Source organism: Macrobrachium nipponense, chromosome 1 (assembly GCF_015104395.2).
Source record: "Macrobrachium nipponense isolate FS-2020 chromosome 1, ASM1510439v2, whole genome shotgun sequence".
In the NCBI taxonomy this organism is placed as follows: Eukaryota; Metazoa; Arthropoda; class Malacostraca; order Decapoda; family Palaemonidae; genus Macrobrachium; species Macrobrachium nipponense.
Window position 1 is genome coordinate 147,439,411 of NC_087200.1, and position 20,140 is coordinate 147,459,550.

The following is a 20,140-nucleotide window of genomic DNA, read 5'->3' on the forward strand; positions in this document are numbered from 1 at the left end:
CTGAATGTCGTATTATTAAGCATTTACGGTGTGTTATTTGCTAATTCTCAGCTTGATTCGTAAAATTCATAATTATTTGGTTAATTTAGCAACTAAAAGTTCGTGGTGGGGCTTTCCCCTAATTACCACAACGTCTCCTTTGCTATGCAAAGGGATTGTTACGCCATGTCACGTCATGACGTAGGTAACGGTAAGTTTATGATGACAAATTTGCGATTTCGTCATGAAACTAAGCGAATTTAAAAGAAAAAAAACTGACATTTTGCATTCGTGGAGTATCTATCTCACTTGAGATTTCTTCGAAAACCGTCGAGATGATTTAAAAGGCCAACGCTGGGACAAATGCTACAGAAGCACCATGGAAATGAGGAAAGTGTTATGCTACGTACCTCATGCTGCGTTATCAAATTGGTTGCTAAAACTGGAAACACCCGCATCACTGGTACGTGGGGCATCCGGTCTTCAATGCTCATAATTATAGTACCCCTATGTCACGAACTTGAATGTCGAAAGAACTAGCGAAGGTTCGTATGTTTCAAGATAGGTACCTCTTATTAGTTAACCAAGATAATGTCACAGGATAACGACTAGTGACTTCTCATTGCTTCGTGAGAGTCTGGACGGAAGCCAACTGATGGAAATAAGAGATGTTAGCCAGAAGGATGGAAATGGATTCTAGAAGAACCACCTGTTCTTAAAGAAGTCAAAATTGACTTGAGTGAGAACAGCGTCAGCATTCCGACGGAGGATAGAACTGGTCGCGCAACAGATGACGTCGTTTCTGTGATTAGTCGATACACGAGAATCGTCGATTATCTAAGATGTTTTCCTTCTCAGTTTATGACTCATTTTATTAGACATATTTAGAATCAATGGCTATAGATTAAGATGGCCGCCAGTCTTTCGCTCTCAGTTGTCATGGGGACAGTAAACTTGACATAATCTTATATCCTTCAGGAACGGTTTTTCCGATGCGTGAATCAAAATACGAGGATTTCCGGACCAGAGTATAGGACGTGTCACTCTAGCATACCGAAGTGAGTCGAGTTTGCGAGAAAAAATTGCCCTTATCATTCTAATAATCACTGAGATATCGTGTTTGACATAGCACAAACATGCCAGATAAAGCACAAAGAACAACTCGCTGATGCTCAGACGGGCATAGCATACCTGTCAGATATCTTTCAGAAACTTAATTTGTTGAAGCAGACCTTGCACAGCATAGAGTAACCTCTTAGATTGCGCGACAGTCATTGTTTCTTCCTTTTATTAATGTGAAATATCTCAAAGATTCACGAGAATACGTAAGACATATTTCGTGACTTATTAAACCCTGGTGTCCTTGGTTAGATTTTGGGCCATTTGGACCATGACACGCCCAAAATTTTGTCTTTCTAATTGCCTCTCGATATATTTGGTTGATTGTGGTTCATCGAGTCAGTTTCTTTAACAACACCTAGGGAAAGAATATATATCACGGCTAGAGGTGACATCCGACCGTGACTATGTACTTTTGAACTGACATCATTAAACGCAGAAAAACAACGAACTCAAGGTTCGCATTAATCCTGATAGATGTTCGCCTCTCTCTCTCTCTCTCTCTCTCTCTCTCTCTCTCTCTCTCTCTCTCTCTCTCTCTCTCTCTCTCTCTCTCTCTCCTCGGAAGTTTTATCTAGGAAATTGGAATATTCAAGCTTGCTTTTCAATCAGTAATTAACAATTTATGTTTATCTTTCCGTTTCGTATATTCTCGTCAAGGAGTCTTGAAATTGAGCTTAGACGGAGACCTTTACCAGAAAACGATCGAGAATGTTAGGTTTCACCGAGGAATGGCGATCAGTGGGTTAATTTTGCGTCACATAAATAAAAATTCACCATAATTATGATCTATTTTGTTTTAGTGTGTGCAGTGCCTTAAGTCTATTTTATAAAAAACACTTTTAGTAAGCATCAGAAAAAGAGAAAACCCAGTCGATTTGTGCTCTAAGTTAGGCAGTATTTCACACGTGACACCACAAGTGCGAAGAGCGAATGCATATGAAATGAAATAACCCAAGTATAAAAGAAATTTACAAGATCAGAGCGAGTATTGATAGAGGCGCCAGTTACCTGTAATCAATTATTCAATAGACACCTCCAATGACATTTTGTTTCGGCCGTAGGTTACGTACTAATCGCATCGCTTTGACAGAACTAGACCGTTCTATGAATCTGTCGCATTCAAAAACATCTGCGTAAGAGTTTTGCTTTGCTTCATGTCCTGCATTTCATGCTTACTCCCGGATCACTTTTTTTCGCTACATAAACACAACTGAGGGCGCCAGTCGCCAGCGAATACAAGTATGACGTTCAAGGTCGTTATGCCATTAATAATTCACCGATTGTGCAGGACTTTGCCACAACTTACTCAAAATAATACGGCAGGATGAGCACCTCTTCCAAAATACGGCGCACTACTTCATTGGGATCATATTTTCATCCTTATGACCACTTACCATCATGTGACTACCTTAGCAATATTGGAATTATGCGACAAAAATTTCTTCTAGCCGCTTCTACCTCGCTAGAGGTGCATCAAACGCAGTTAACCGATATAAAGGATAAACTTTTTTATTTTGTTACTAGATTACAGTTATTATTTCAGATATTTTCCAAGGTCTTTGTACATGTTCATGTAGCTGTAACCTAAAGTGGTAAGTAGTGTAGTGTTTCCATTAACATAATAAGATATCGTCTGTTTACTAGGTGGTACACTGCAATAGATGACAGAAAACGCATCACACGGAAAAGTGTTCGATCCTCTGTGATTGGTCCCTTGACTCACTGGGTGAAAGGTAGGGAGTCTCTTCGGAGATAAGTCATTGTAAGCCAGAAATTAACCGTGCACGTAAGCGTATTAGTTATATAACAATTTTAAGGTTCAGGATAGTTATATATGTTAAATGAATCAATTTTGGTGAGATAATTCTCCGTAGCACCGGATTTTAATACGAGATAGTTGGAGAGCATTACTCGTCAATTGTATATCAGTACTTTAGATCACTTCAGTTTATCTGCCCCGATAAACCACTTTTATCGTGATTTTCTAAGTAACTAAGAATTTCCGTAAACATGCAGTGGTGAAACTTTCGTTCCAATAATACGTAGGCATGTTATTTTGAGACACGACATGGCTAAGTTGCCGTTCTACGTTTCGCAAGGTTCCGGTTGGGAATACCAAAACTAGATAACAAAGATAATATTTATGATTATTCCTTTTGTGGCTTTCCTTAAATTGTTTGAATGACACAGCATTTTAAGTCATGAATTATGACGCTGTGATATTAAGGCTTGTGGTGGAGGGGTGGGTGGGTGGTGATTGAACAATGAATTCTTCCAGCACTCGAAAAAATGTTTAGTGAATTAGCACTAAAAATGGTCTTGTAGGATTCTTAAACTGGGGACAGCGCTCCCCTAGGGGGCGTCAGGAATTTCTATGGGAGGCGCAAGCCCCAGGGAAAAATTAAATATTCTCTGATAATATTTGTTACTCTCTTAAGAAGAGGGAGGTACTAATATTCAGAAGTTTATGAAAAAATGCAAAAGTGTCGCCTTATAACGTTAGTTTCCTATAGTCTACTACTCTAGTTAGACTCATTAGGCTTCCCATGTTTTGTCATTACTATTTACCTCCCTCCCCATCCCTCGAAACCCCCTTCTCTCCTCTCTCCTTCTCTCTCTCTCTCTATCTCCTCTCTCTCTCTCTCGTCTCTTCTCTCCTCTCTCTCATCTTCTCTTCTCTCTCTCTTATTTATTTATATTTTTAGATTCCTTCAAATCTGGGAGGGAGTTTTACTCATAGATGCAAAGGGGCCGTGGATGGAAGGATCAGCTCTTGGAGGGAAGGGGCGCGGCAATAAAAACTTGAAGAACCGCTGAGCTAGTGATACATATATAACAATGTTACAAGAGCTTACCCACCATTTTTCAAAAAAGAAATGATAATGTGCATATCAAGTTATAATAATAACCGCGAAATCAAAATGTAAATCATAGAAGCATTAAGTAGTGATTGTTAACAATGTTATCTTACGATGTAGACACGAATGGCCATAAATCATGACGACCTTAATGATAATGATGATAACTATGACGAAGCATAGGCGGGGGGGGGGGGGGGAGAGAAGGGGGGAGGTTGTGGATATGCTGTTGGTGGGGGCGGAGGGTCATGTTGGTAAAGGATTAAGGAAACACCCACAGTGTACTCTGCGCTTGCCAAAAGCTTCTTGATTCTTAAACCAGTGGCGAATCTAGAAATATTTCATTTGGGGTCAATTAGGATTATCATATGTGTGTGGGTGACATGTAACGCGTGCACGCATACGGTACATACATAATATCAATGTTTGTATGTTTGCACACACATAGCCTATAGTACTACTATATACACAGTAGTTATTGTTAGTAGTTGTTGTTGTTGTAAAGTTGTTGTTGTCAAAATAATAATTAACTATGCAAAATTTGCTGCTGATAATGATTTATTGAAAGAAAACAACGTTCTATTATTCATATCCGTGGGGTGGGGGAGGGTTACGTGCCCAGAGCCCCCTCCCCCAACTCAAATCCTCCACTGTCCTAAACTGGTTAAAACTTAGCCTTGATCTTGCAACTGACAGAGAGCTCGGATGGATAGATAAACCAGTCAGTAACTTAAAGAGAGCACAACTAAAAAGAGGGAAAAGAACTAAATGAAGTGGTTTTCAGCTTACACCCAAGATTGAGCCCATCCATAAAGGGGAGGTGGGGGGAGGGGGAAATTTCATTGTGAAACATTCGATGGTATAAGGATAATAGTTGCTAGTCCCGATAATCACGTCGAAAATAGACCACGGCATATGGCGCCAAATTTACAGTCCGAATCAAGGTGACGGCCAGGACATGTTAATGACGTTACAGTCAAACCCAAATTGAGGTTCATTATTGTGATTTTGAACATTTTCTTGGAATGGACTAACATAGACAAGCATACAAGAAAAGTTTATTCGGTGATTAAATATTTTAACACACACAAACGCTCGCGCCCACACAAACATATGCACACACATACATATATATAAAACTGTTTTGACCAACACTCGGAGTGTGTAAATTACAACACAAAAGTCACTGGTACGTAATTTTCAATACAGAGTCTGTGACAAACATCAAATCACCACGGCATAATTCAATATTATGTACTTTAAACGCCTGCTTCAAAAGCCCATCAGTATCACGCCGAACCCCTACGCACATACTCGCAAACACACACACACACACAGACACACACACAGTGACACTCTCACTCTAGCTCGCACACACTCGTGCTTCCGGGACATTATAACGTCCTGCTTTTCTTGTTCCTCATTCGGTTCATAGCTCCTCAGTGGCGTGGTCGGTATGGTGTTGGCATGCCACCTCGTTAGCTGCTATTTCGATACTCGAGCATTACATTGTGGTGTGAGAGATGTGTATTTCTGGTGATAGAAGTTCATTCGACGTGGTTCGGAAGTCACGTAAAGCCCTTGGTCCCGCTGCTGAATAACCACTGGTTCCATGCAACGTAAAAGCACCATACAAACTCATTCGGTTCACCTTTCCAGACTTCCCAGGTCTTCCTCCTCGCTGTCTTCAGTAACCTATCTTCCTCTCTTTCCATATGACATTTTTGCCACTTCATATATCTCCACATTCAGGTCTTCGTGTGACACGCTTGTTAATCAAGCAGTTCATCTCAAGAAAGGGCTCAACCTTTTTCCTTTCATTAGCATTCAGCATCCACACTTCTCTCCCATAGCGGAGGGGTGGCTCAGCAATCGCTTCGTGCAATCACATTAGGCTTCCACAGACTTCAATACTCTTCCCAGACGCTTCCATACACCCCTTTTGCCTTCCCGTGACTCCCGTTTTCTTTCACCATTATCCGTTGTATTTTCTCCTTAATATTAATCCATGTGACTCACCACTTCCATTCTTCCTCTCTCCTAATTGCCAATAATTTCTCCCTCTTTCTGGTCCTCTGTCTGGTTTCCTTTCATCCTCATAACCTTGCTCTTGTTCACATTTACTCTCAATTTATGTATGTATTCTTCTCAATCACGAAGATAATATATCTCGATGTACTCCAGAATAAAGACGAAGGAGAAACCAGGGGACAAAGGAAATAAAGTTCTTATTGTCCCAACAGTTCAGCCTTCCACGAGGCCTCTTCCGTGGAAGTTACTGACTATTCAGTTTAAGAAAAACATGCACCAGACATGTTTACATTTGACTTCCAGACTTACATAAAACTTGAACAAGTGAACATCGTTAACGGTGCTTGCAACTGTTACAGGATAATATAAAATATAAATGTTCTAGTACATAGTTCGTTCAACAAAAAAGGTTAACAGCCTAATGATTCTAAATGGGTAATTAAGTGAAACCTAAGTCAGTATATTACATAATTTGTGCTGATTTTGCATATGTGGCAAGGGCGAGTCTGTTTTGAATAAACCTATACTGCCATTAAAGTGATTGTTATCATTATATTGAATACCTGCTGTCTCTAGCAGATTTCCCTCTATAAAATTGATGATTCTGAACAAGATTCCAGCTTGAGACTACTGAGTTGGATAAAAATATAGTGTGTTTGCCATACATGCCAGTGATGCCACCCTTCGATCATATTATCCGCCCCCTTGAATTGCTGAATGTGGATGTTGTATTTTCCTGTCCCAATAACATTGGCAGAACTTTAACAAGAAACAGCCCTATACACGACAGTGGGGTAGTATCCAAATTCCCTGTGTTTGCAATACATTTTATACTGGACAATCGGGAAAAAATGTTGCGAAACGGATTGCACAGCATGAGTATAGTATCGCTACTGATCAGAGAAACAGTGCCATTAGTAAATATACTAGAGAATATTTTTATCCAATTCAGTGGTCTCAAGCAGGAATCGTATAGAGAGCAATCTGCTAGAGACGACGTTCAGCGAAAACAATAACTTTAATGGCAGTATAGTTTTATTCAAGACAGACACGCTCTTTCTACATATCATGAAATTCAGTAGAAATTATATAATATTGACTTGGGTTTCACTTAATTGCCCATTTAGCCTCATTAGGCTGTTAACCTTGTTTGTTGGACGAACAATGTACTAGACCATTTATATTTTATATTATTCCGTAACAGTTGCAAGCACCGTTAACGATGTTCACTTGTTTAAGTTTTATGTAAGTCCGGAAGTCAAATGTAGACATGTGTCCGATGTGTTTTTCTTAAACTGATTAGTCAGTAAAGTTCCCCGGAAGAGGCCTCGTGGAAGGCGGAACCGTTGGGACAATAAGAACTCTATTTCCATTTTCCTCTGGTTTCTCCTTCGTCTTTATTCTGGAGTATATATATATATATATATATATATATATATATATATATATGTGTGTGTGTGTGTGTGTGTGTGTGTGTGTGTGCAGGCTACATTCTTATCTATGTATAAATCACCTATATACATAAAGTTGAATAAGTTTCTGAACATGAGGGAAAATAACAATAAAACGCCCGGACAGAATTTTCCGCTTTCTTGCAGTGATAAAACGAAACACAATATAATGCATGAGCTTCAGTAACGTTTTTAAGCATGTCATAAGAGATTACAAGACTTACAGACCTTAGTAATACTCTTCCCCCAGCTTCAGGTGTTTTCAATCAAAGCCGTTATTGTTATGATTAATTCACAAGAGAGAGAGAGAGAGAGGAGAATGCGTAGTACCGGTGCTGGAGAAGTTGCCTTATCAAGGCCCTCCTCTTTTTTTTGTCTTTAATTATCTTATCGGGATATGCGTGTTGACGGGGTGTTGATCACTCACGCCTGTTATTGCTCTCTCTCTCTCTCTCTCTCTCTCGTTACCCTGCAACCAGACACAAGTGACTAACTACCAGATATGCATATAAATCATCAATTAGGAAAACAGAGATCTGGTAGGGCTTAGGCCTATACTCAGCAATAGTGGTGATGATTCAATGAAAAGAGAGACGATGTGAAGGGTTGTCTTACTAACGGCCAGGCGGCCTGTGGGCGCTATGACGTCATGCACAAACTATGGGTGAAATGGGACCTTCAGGCTGACCGACGCCTTGAGTTTAGACTGCGGCCGAGTTGCGGAATTTCCCCACAGTTGCAATGGCGGGAGGAACATGACAACGTAGCTAAAACAAATCGTTATTGGTGTTACAACTGGTGTGAAGCATCAAAGGAAGGTAAACGCCGTTATCCTCTCTCTCTCTCTCTCTCTCTCTCTCCTTTACAGAGTTGCTACCGAGAGACCAAGAATAGTTGCAGCTTGATTTATAACGGAAATAAATGTATGACTTCACAATTGCAAATCCTTCTACCTTTCTCTTAAGCGCTACAGGTCACTTCCTTACTACAAGTCATATGGTCCTGTACATTGCAGAATATGGCGTAATAACTTTGTAATCTTTTATGCACGTTTTATATATATATATATATATATATATATATATATATATATATATATATATATATATGTGTGTGGTGTGTGTGTGTGTGTGTGTGTGTGTGTGTGTGTATGATGGAAAAAAGCCAGCATAGCATCATACATTTATTTATATCCTCCAGCCTTATTCTTTAAATATGTCAATAACTTTTTAAATGATAAATTTCAGCCACGTCAACTTGTACCGAACGTGCCTAAATTGTTCATATATGCCTCTATACCTTTCATTCAGTCCAACGCATTTAAGGTGCAAATACAAAAAGTCATTCAGGAAACTTTTCCGGCTGTGAATCTTAAGTTGATAGCTAAAAAATCCTAATACTCTGGGTTCTTTGTTCTCCCACAAAGATAAACTTCGGCTTTGATGCGATCTTTGGTGGTATATTGCTTTACTTTCCCGAAATGTAAGATCGGGAAATACGTGGGAGCCACCAAAAGATTGCTTAAAGTCAGAATCGATTCTCATCTCGGAGTCATAGTCACCGTACGGGATGTACTTTGTCTAATATACGAGAACATTGTAATAAATGTAAAACATCATTTTCATATAAGGATTTTCGCATTGTCACCCAAGCGCCCAATGACTATTCTCTCTCTGTTTTGGAGTCGTTAACAATCAAACAGCTTGTGCCCCCATTAAATGGTCAGACTTCTTCCACAGTTCTTTATATAGCAGAACGTCACTCAGTTTTTTAACGGTACTAACTTGAGCATTCTTCACTTTTTAATTTTTTTTAATTTTTTATTTTTTTAGTTAATTTTTTAAATTATAATCTTTAACTTTTATGTTCTTCCATTTTTATTAATATTAATACTGAGTCTTTTTTTAATTTGTATATTTTGTATATTTTACATCCCTGATGATGAGACTCAAAGTCTCGAAAACTTGGAAAATAAATGTATGATACTACGCTGGCTTTTCTACCTCCTATTCATATTAAATCTATGGCGTTCCAGATGCCCCAACTTCCTGTATATATATATATATATATATATATATATATATATATATATATATATATATATATATATATATATATATGTATATATTATATATATGAATAACTTGATCATGAAGTATATAAAACATGATGCTATACGTAAAAATAAAGGTTTTGCCACGGAGAAAAGTGAAAGGCGAGAGAGGCCAAGAACTTAAGGTCTAACACGACCCTTTACTTAGTTGTGCCAAAGTAAAGATATATATATATATATATATATATATATATATATATATATATATATATATATATATATTATTTAGAGAGAGAGAGAGAGAGAGAGAGAAATCCAATGACTAATACATCTCAAAGCAAGAACTGAAATTGATCTAAAGCGCAAGAATCCTGACGAACAAATAAAAGCACAGACAACAGAAGAGCGGGAAACCCCGCCACTCATGATGTCGGCCAATCACGTAGTAGCAGAATACCAGGAAACTTCCTAAAAGGGAGAGATTCTTTCCTTAGTCATGACAAGCACCAAGTAAGGAGCCCCTGATGAATACTGAGTAGGGGAGCAGGGCTTTACAAGAATTAGGCTCAAGCCAACTGAAACTTAGGCACAACAATATCATGACGGACATTTTTTAGGGCAAAGGCCAAAGAGATGTGCAGCCTATAGCAGTGCCTTTTTCTAGCCCCGATCAGAAGACGACGAGGAAGAGGAAGAGGAAGGAAGAATGGAAAGAATTTGGAAGTATCAGGAAAGACGCTGTTGATGGACTGCGTAATCTTAAGAGGAATATCGATTTATACACGTCTCGTTATCAATTGGTAGTTTAGGCCTATATCTTTACGTTCCTATATCTTTACGTTGTAACTTAAAAGGCCTAAGTTTCAGGGTTACGTAACTAGTCATGAATTATGCACTTTAAGTTAAAAACTTCAAATTGGAAGGTGTAGGTGCTGGCTCTAAGTTGAAAGTTGTAAGTTGCAATATAATGAAAAAAAATAATCCTGTTCTTAATCATTGCAGGCTGTGAACGAGGTCTTGTGTATATATGTACACAATGTCATATCAACTGCTCACTAATATTTACGAAAATTCTGCGCACAAATTCAGTTGTTGTATCTTTTATGTTGTATACCGTTTCCTCCTGCAAACAGGATTCGGAAATGACAACACCTCTAACAGCGAGTTTCAGTATTAGCTAACACCTCTTGAAAGAAAAATCAGAAGATTATGACATACAACAGATTACGTCATAAATAATGGTATCCACAGTGGTCGCATGTCTGTGAAGGAAATGTACTTTAAACGACGTGTATCATATTAGTGCATATATATATATATATATAATATATATAATTATATATATATATATATATAGATATAAATATATATATAAAATATTATATACTGTATATTATATATATCTGTGTGTGTGTGTATGTGTGTGCGTGACTGGTAATAATATTCTGTTACAAAAGAATTCCATCTGATAAAAGGAACCCATAAAAACGCCAGAATATAATAGAATGTAAGAACTTTATATTGAGAGACTGCTGTCTCTCTTCAGGTAGGTAATGAATGAGAAAAGTTACAGAAAAGGCGGTATTTATACCAAGAGATCCCTCCACAGGTAGAAGTTTTACTAAGTCACCCCACTGATAATACCTATTTATTCTTCTTAAGCGTTGGTTGAAGAGTCAGCCTTGATTAAACAAAGACAGGTAATAAACATCTCAAAGGGTCCCTGGATTCAGATATCATAGATAAAATCTTCCTTCAACCAAAGTTTTAGAAGATTAAAGAGGAATTGTCAGTGGGGGTGACTCAGTAAAACAGCTACCCGTGGATGGACCTCTTGGTATAAATACCGCCTTTTCTGTAACTTTTCTCATTCATTACCTACCTGAAGAGAGAGACAGCAATCTCTGAAACATAGTACTTACTTTCTATATTTTGGCGTTTTTCTTTTGTAGCCTCCTTTTATTATATATATATATATATATATATATATAAAATATATTTATATATATATATATATATAGATATGTGTATATAGTTATAATATATTTTCACATATATATATATATACATATATATATATATATATATATATATATATATGTGTGTGTGTGTGTGTGGTGTAGTAGGTAAAAGCTTCACTGACGTTCCTGGATTTGAAAGGCTCCATGGGTTCGCGCCCAGGTCCAGGCAAGTCTATTATCGAGAAAAAATTCCCCTTCGGTTAAGCATATATGAAAATATATTAATTCCGAGGTAGAGCGAATTAGATATTAAAGGACATCGTAGCTCGATATATGTGATATGACTTACATATATATTTATATTTATAAATACATATTACTTGTGAAACTTGCTTAAGTAAATCCGAAACACATTTGAAGAGACACTCGGATGCCGAAATAAAATAAACCAGTATTTCAATATAGTAATCAAGAGAAATATTAGGTCTGTAATGAGACACACACACACATATATATATGTGTGTGTGTGTGCGCGCGTTTTTTTTCATTGCATGAATTACATTTACATTTCAAATCAGTGCTGCAATTCAGTTGGATGGTGAAAAAGACATCAAATGAGTTTGAAGGAAAAGAAAGATGAAAAAAAGGATAGGCCTATGGATTAAGAGAGACAAACCATTTTACAGGATGTATCCTAAACATCTCACATGCTCATCAGCTTGAATTACGGGCTGCCCTGTGAGCAAGAGCCCGTGCTGACATAAGGCTAGCTCAATCAAAAACAACAACAAACAATTTAATGTCTTTCCCCACTCAATAAGCTGAATGAGTAAGAACATGGTAACAGGAATACAGAACCCATATCGAGTTCTGAAAACGATAAAGGGAGGTGTATCTACGCTCCGCGATGCTGCGTAATGACACCAAACGTACATATATTAGGCCCAAGGCTGAAGGGCCAGCAGTTAAGAAAAGTTGTAACGGAAGCTAGAACAATGGCTGGCTTCTCTCTCTCGTCTGAGATGCTGTCACATATAGCTCTCCTCGCATACGAAATTCATATATCTTTGTATTTATACTATTTTCATGTTGCACGACGCGTGTTTGCAGAAATTCTTCAAGTTCTGAACCTCACGACCCCATTCTTACATATGCTGTGAGCAACACGTATTGATATGGATTCACGAGAAGTACTAATAACAGAAGATATAAGAGTATCTGATGGCAGAATAACTCAACTGTCGTAATGTCCGAGTAATGAATATTAATCTGCGATAATATGATATTGATGAAGTGAGCACAATGGCAACTTCACTGCTTAGGTGCAAAATGGACGTCAAGAAATAAACCGTTGCCTTCTCTTTTACAGGTACTACATTGTTGGGCTATGTGGACAACGCCTGACCTTGACAGTAGGTATGAGTTGTACAGTGTGTGAAAGACAATTTCACGGCAAGAGAAAAAAAAAAAGAAAAAAAAACGCACCATGCATCGATTGACTAAGTACTTACACTGCCATGGTAACATTTATTTGTTCTAATGTAGCCTAGTCAACAAGGTTTTGTTGCATTCTTTTGCTAAAAATATGCTTGAGGTCGTCAATTTAGTTAAGAAATTAAAAGCGACAAAATCTAAATTGTCTGCGGTTCGATAGTCTAGATCGATACAGTTCCTGAAAACAGTGTGACGTAGATCGTGACAAAAAACAAATGACAGTGTAAATCTCGTGCAGTAATAGTAATAAGAAGTAATAAAACACAAATCTCAGTCCATTTCATTAACAGACGATACCTACAACACTGGCTTGTCGTTTCTACTTTCCAGAATGAAGCATTTCGCCACCGAAATTATACGATCACCGGCTCGCTCGAGATCAACATCCAGGACAGCTTGATGAATATAGCATTTGGACACATCAGGATTCCGTCGTGCGAGACTGAATGAATGATTGATTGGCCTCCTAACTTCGACCCGTTGCTTTTTAACCCACTTGAGGTTCGTCATGTTCAGCTTTAAAAAAAATGAGTTATGATGACGTGACTTAAACTGTTAAACCCTCTCGGCCTTGAAGCATATTCCGCCTATCGTAATAAGCCTTCCTTTTATGCAGTACTTTCACTATTGACGTCACATTCATAGACGGTGGGCCGCAAGGTAAGGCGGTAACGGTTGTGCGGGATTCCTTACGATAGTAATCAGACAATTTAAACACAGCTTTATTCGTTTTTCCCTCTGGGATCAACACTTGTTCTACGTGAAAAATGTGGCAGATAATTCAATACAAATGTATTCTACATAATGCAGCAGGCAGGAACACACACACATACAGATAATATAATATATATATATTATATATATATATATATATATATATATATATATATATATATAATATAATAATATATATTATATCCTCATCCCAGATTAACAGTAAGTGCTATCCAAACAATAAGTGTGGCCGTGCCTGCCTGCCTGTCACATCTATCTCTCGCTGTTTCGCAGTACGAAGGCAGCTGACTGCTGAAACCTGTATGTACACAACTATATATCTTAAAAAAATATTTGTCAAATATGCTCAACTGAACAAAACTTATGCATTTTCAATTACCACATTTACATACGTGCAGTGTCATTGTTGACCTTAATTGTTGGGACACCAGGCCATACAATTCAGCCTATCAGTTCATGTCATCTATGACAAAGCTCGTGATGGGTTACATCTGGTTCGAAGTGGAACAGAACCGGCCCACGCATGGAAGGATACACTCACTCGGTACAGGACAAGTCCTGGAGCATTATTTCGTCTGTACGTACGAATAGCGCAACCCTCCACCAGAGGAGCTTCGAATTCGCCGTCTTTCTCTTCCGCTGGCTCTGCTTCATTTTTATAGGCCTAATCTTCGCAAGGGCGTCATTTTGACCATCCTTACGGCTTCGCATCTGAAAATTTTAGTCAATGAAAAACTAACTTGAAATCCTATGTCGAGCTAAACAAAAATGTTTGTTTTCACCAAGAGCTTTGACTATTTAAATCTTAATTGTATAATTTTTCCTTATATCTAGAAAAGTCAGAGAGTAACGTAAAGGCGGGAAAATGTAATAATACAAGAAACAATACTACGAAAAATGAGATATTTTAAGGCATCGGAGGACATGGAAATTGGAAATGGAATGAGGAAATGTACAATAAAGATGTGAGAGGTTGCATTTTAGATAGAAAATTAAGTGCTCTCTCTCTCTCTCTCTCTCTCTCTCTGATGATGTAATTTAGCCCTCGCCATGGAGAAGCAAAAGTATCGGTAATGGATACACAGGAATACATACACTTTGTACACGAGACTTCTAACTTAACATACATTACGTGAGACGGTGTAACGGCAGCTTGGCTGAGTAACCAGTATTGCATTTTTTTTATTGTCCCTCGCCCAAACCAAGGCGCACCACCCTGGGGACATTTTGGCCAAAGCTACCTGTGGAGAACAGTAGGCCTAACAGAGTTACCAGAGAGAATAGCAAGCTTTCGATGGCATCCAACATTACATTGATCAATATCATATATGATATACGCGCAATTTCTGTGGTGCGTTGATGAGATTACTCGTAATTGGTTACCGACGCTGTCTCCCCATCCTACAAACTATGGCTTAGCTGAACTGGTTGAACAAGATATAGGCATTTGCTCGTCATTTCCCATGTTGTTTGTTTGTATGGTGTTTTTACGTTGCATGGAACCAGTGGTTATTCAGCAACGGGACCAACGGCTTTACGTGACTTCCGAACCACGTCGAGAGTGAACTTCTTTCACCAGAAATGCACATCTCTCACTCCTCAATGGGATGGCCGAGAATCGAACTCGCGACCACCGAGGTGGGACGCCAACACCATACCAACCACGCCACTGAGGCGTTCTTCCCATGTTGTGCCAGACAGAGCAAATACCTTTGAGACGGGTTGCGAAGGTCTTTTTCGAAACTGTGCATATAAAGAAGGAGAGAGAACGAAGAAAGCAATAGATTTTTCTCCTCCTTGAAGGAAGGAAGGTTAGATTCCATGAAAAATCCAGAACCAGGAAAAGAATTCCAAAATTTAGCAGTAGAAGAAAAACGACCACAGAACTGCGTAGTCGAAGAATTGCTGATTTCTACGGAGTACCTGGATGGGGGAGAAATACCTTTGACTTGTCTGGAGACTGACAGAACAATGACCAGAAAGGAGCCCGGAGAAAATCAAGATTAAAGCTACCCTGCTGAGGAGAGATTGAGAAATGTTCTAGGATGTTTTCAAAAAGAACTATAGCGTCGTCAGTATCAGGCTGAGGCTGTCGGCGTTTCATCATCTAGTGAACTCATTGACCCTAATCTGTGGAATGACCTCTCTCGGCGCTTGTCCTTCACTATAAATCACGCGCTCGAGAAGAGGCTGGTATCATTTCATTTTATCTCCCCACCATGCCGTCCTATTTTAACTTTACCTTGTTCCTGTTTCCACATCCAGCTGAAGACCAAATCCTCGAACTAGCCCTTTGAAAGCCAAGAAGTGTGACTCGGCGGTCTCGTGAAGCTCCGTAAGGATAGTCCCTGAGGAACCAAGATTGATGCTGCCGGTCAGCTCAGCCGCTGAGCCTCAGTGGTCCTGACGCGAGTCTGCAATTCTTAGTACTTGATCCTGTGCATCGGATCCAATGCCGAAGACAGGCCTGACGTCGTGACTGTCAGTATCCAGTTCGAATGGCCGAATCCTCTCCTGACTGCTCTAAGGTGGGGGAGGGGGAGTGCCCCTTCAAACCACATCCCCGCCCCCCCAAGCTATGGTTGATCCATGCATTAGGTATTCTTAAGTATTCGGTTCTAAAATCATAATAATTACAAGAAATGAAAGGCAATCTCTCTCTCTCTCTCTCTCTCTCTCTCTCTCTCTCTCTCACGGACACACCGTAGTTTCTGTGACGCCAGATTATATAAACCGAATAATCAGTCCCTCTTAGCATGATTACAGATGGTGCGACCCATCTCAAAGCTCATAAGAAATGTAGAACAAGAGAAATGTGTTGGTATATGAGGAAAAGCGACAAGAGCAATTAGATGAGGAGGTGACGGAAAAGTAATCTGAAGAAACAAAAGAATAAGACGAAAAATAAATAGAATATGCTGATTAAAATAATTTGGAATAATGTAGCGCTTTGTACTTCGTTCCGTTTTAAATTGGCAGCAATACAGAGAAATTTGGCGCAGTGAACATTGGCAACAGCGTGTAATGTCATACTCTCCATTCAGGGCATATTGGCATATTCTTTGCGTCCATGCGTTGACATTCATGACACTCGAATATCAGTTGACTATTCTTTGAGTTCCAGCATGGAATTGCACGTCATTATTCTTAACGCAGTGTAACCACGGCATGCCAACGTGCTTCAGATGAGCATAACGTCAATACATCAATGTTAACGGCATCGCCTCGAGCATACGGTATTGTGAACGTTAGGCTGACCCAGAAATAATCAGTGGCATAGGACTTCAGAGTTCAGGAACAGGACTACTGTAAAAAAAAAAAATATATACATAGCATGCATCTTCATCAACAAGAGACTTCCTATCCTTGATCAGATGGGATGCCGTAGGATGAGTAATTTGATTCTCTGAGTCCTTCACTCTTCTAGAACTAAGGCCTCTTCGGGTGGTCCTACGGCTGGTGATCATGAATATAAACTAGATGCAGATTTATGCTTGTCTGTCTGTTTATCCGGATAGACGAGATAAGAGAATCGAGATCTGGTCGTCCGCGTGGTGGTGAAGACTAGGCTTCTAGTTAGAACTTGATAGTTAGTCGAGTGTAGTGAAACTCAACCGGGTGAAGTAAAACAGAATAGCATAATATATACGTATATATATATATATATATATAGAGAGAGAGAGAGAGAGAGAGAGAGAGAGAGAGTGAGACGAGAGAGAGAGAGAGAGAGAAAGAATCATTTGAAACTCCAATTAAAAATATTTTTTTTAAAATAAGGATAATTAACTTAAAGTAGATCATGTATTTTGGGTGTGTACATAACAAATAGACGTACAGGAAATAAGATTATGTATATATATATATATATAATATATATTATATATATATATATTATATTATTACACAACAATACATAATCTTATTCCTGATACCGCGTCTATTTATGTAACATCAGCCCAAAATACATGATCTACTTTGTTAATTATCCTTAATTTTAAAAAAAAAAATATTTAATTGGAGTTTCAAATGATTCATTCTCTATGTTTGAGGACAGGACCACGACCAAAAAATACCCATGCCACAGGAGAAGGACAGTGAAAGAGGCAAACACACACACACACACACACAATTTACTGAACAAAGCGCCGTGACATTAAGTCCACAAACAAAGGTGAGAGACTGTAAACACGCCTCCCTTTGTTTGCCACCCGCCGGAGGTTCTTCAGTTTCCCCGACGCTTGCTTTGTTCGCTAAGCATTTTCTAACGCAGACCTGGCTTTCATTGGGGTGAGGATAAAAATCTGGCCATATTTTCATATTGAACAAGAGAGTGGTTCGTGAAACTGTCAAGGCATAGGAGCAAAAAAGAAAGGTCGTGGTTATCTCTGCCTTAAAAGTGACTCTATTGAAGCTGCCGAGAAATATTGGCGGCAATTAATCATCAAAGAGTGACTGGAGGCGCCGTCTTTAGGTAACGAAGTACAGAAGTGAAACCAAATGTTTGCCACTCAAACAGAAAGCATCGCAGGTTTTTAATATTCATTTTTCACGGTCAGACGTAGTTATTCAATACTCCTTGAGCTAAGACTTTTTCTCAGTTAACTTCATATGAATAGGCCATTTTCTAGTTTCCTGTCTTTTTCGTTTTCATTTTACTTTCTGAATCACTTTCATGGTTATAATTCTTATTCTCCTTAGCTATTATTATTATTCAGAGGATAAACTATTTATATGAAAAAGCCTGCACAGCAACTGGCTTGACATCCCAACTTTCAAAGGATATGATATTCATTAGAGAGAAGTTCCCCTTTACAAAACAACTTATGAAGAAGTGACAAACGAGAGACCATCCGTCGATATCCAAGACACAACTGCTAGTGTTGGGAAATAGAACCTCCGACTGCAGAAGGAGACGTCCACGCCGGAAAACCATATTCTAGTCAAGGACGGGCAACTGACCTAAAACAAGTTGCGTTGATCTTATCATTGTTATAAATATATGGGGCCTTACGTATAATACCTCATTTCCGAGTGGCATTTACTGACTTTCATTAGACGTTTCCCAAAAGTAAGATGCGAATCAAAAGTTACTACACCAGGTATATTCAAAACTACAGATCCATTCAGCAGAGTGCCATCCGTCCGTGTGTGTACTGGGATGGGCTTGCTGGCTTAAAGGCGCCTCAGCGGCGTAGTTGGTATGGTATTAGAGTTCCACCTCGGAGGTCGCGTGTTCGATTCTCGGCCATTCCGTTGAGGAGTGAGAGATGTGTATTTCTGATGATAGAAGTTCACTCTCGACGTGGTTCGGAAGTCGCGTAAAGCCGTTGGTCCCGTTGCTGAATAGCCACTGGTTCCATGCAACGTAAAAGCACCATACAAACCAAACCAAACCCCAATTCCCAACCTGGCTACAATCACCGCAGTTGCCCAACTAATTGGCACATAATTCACATGAGATCCAACTAAGGCTGCGCCTGTGATTTGATTGCTAACGTAACAGAGAAATGAGAGCTAGTAATGTATTCAAATAAGAATTTCTTCAGCAACAGACAAAACAATATTAATAATGGTGGAGAGACAGAGACTGCAGTATTTCCTTTGATATATGACTCGGGGTCACTTTCTTGCGGTAATGCAGTTATAGCTATTAGTATTGCTGTCGTTTCTTAAATACTGCAACAGCAAAAACTGAGCTACAAATATCAAACGATACTGGTTCAAATGATAAACTTTTGTAAAATTTTTATGCATATATTTATTGAATATTATACAAATATCCTAAGAAAAATAATGTCACCCTTCTTTTTTTCAGATATTATAGTTATTATTATTCAACTTAGCGTATTCTCTGAGTCTATGAGACCGCCGCAAATGAGACCTCTTCCGTCAGTGAGAAATTTGAAGGAATATCTCTTGTATCTGTCGATTCATTTTGACCAGCAATTAAAAAAATATTACAGCCTTTATTGTTCCTTTGGAAAGAAGAATCGCTGCAGATACCTTGGAGGCTGGTAATCATATGCAAACCGCAGCAGCAGCAGAGAGAGAGAGAGAGAGAGAGAGAGAGAGAGAATGTAAATAATATTTGCTATGTGTGGAGATTCTGAAGCATCTAGATATAACAAAACCTGCATTTAAGAGTTTTAATGATTCCGTTATTTGTAGAATAATTAGCATACTTTACAATTTGACAAATTAAAAGTAAGAGTCGAAAAGAGTTACAGATTTGATGTGATCACCCAAACAGATAATGTGCATGGATATACGCGAGGTTTAAATTTATTTGCCATAAACATAATAACCTCTACAGTCAGAAGGAAGGCACACACGCACAGAAGTTATGTGCTGATTGTGCAGCAGTTATTTTGCGCACTGCCATAATATGATAAGATTATAATATTCATCTCTCTGAAGACAGCCGGTTTTGTCCGGGTGTGATGGTTGGTGTTACAA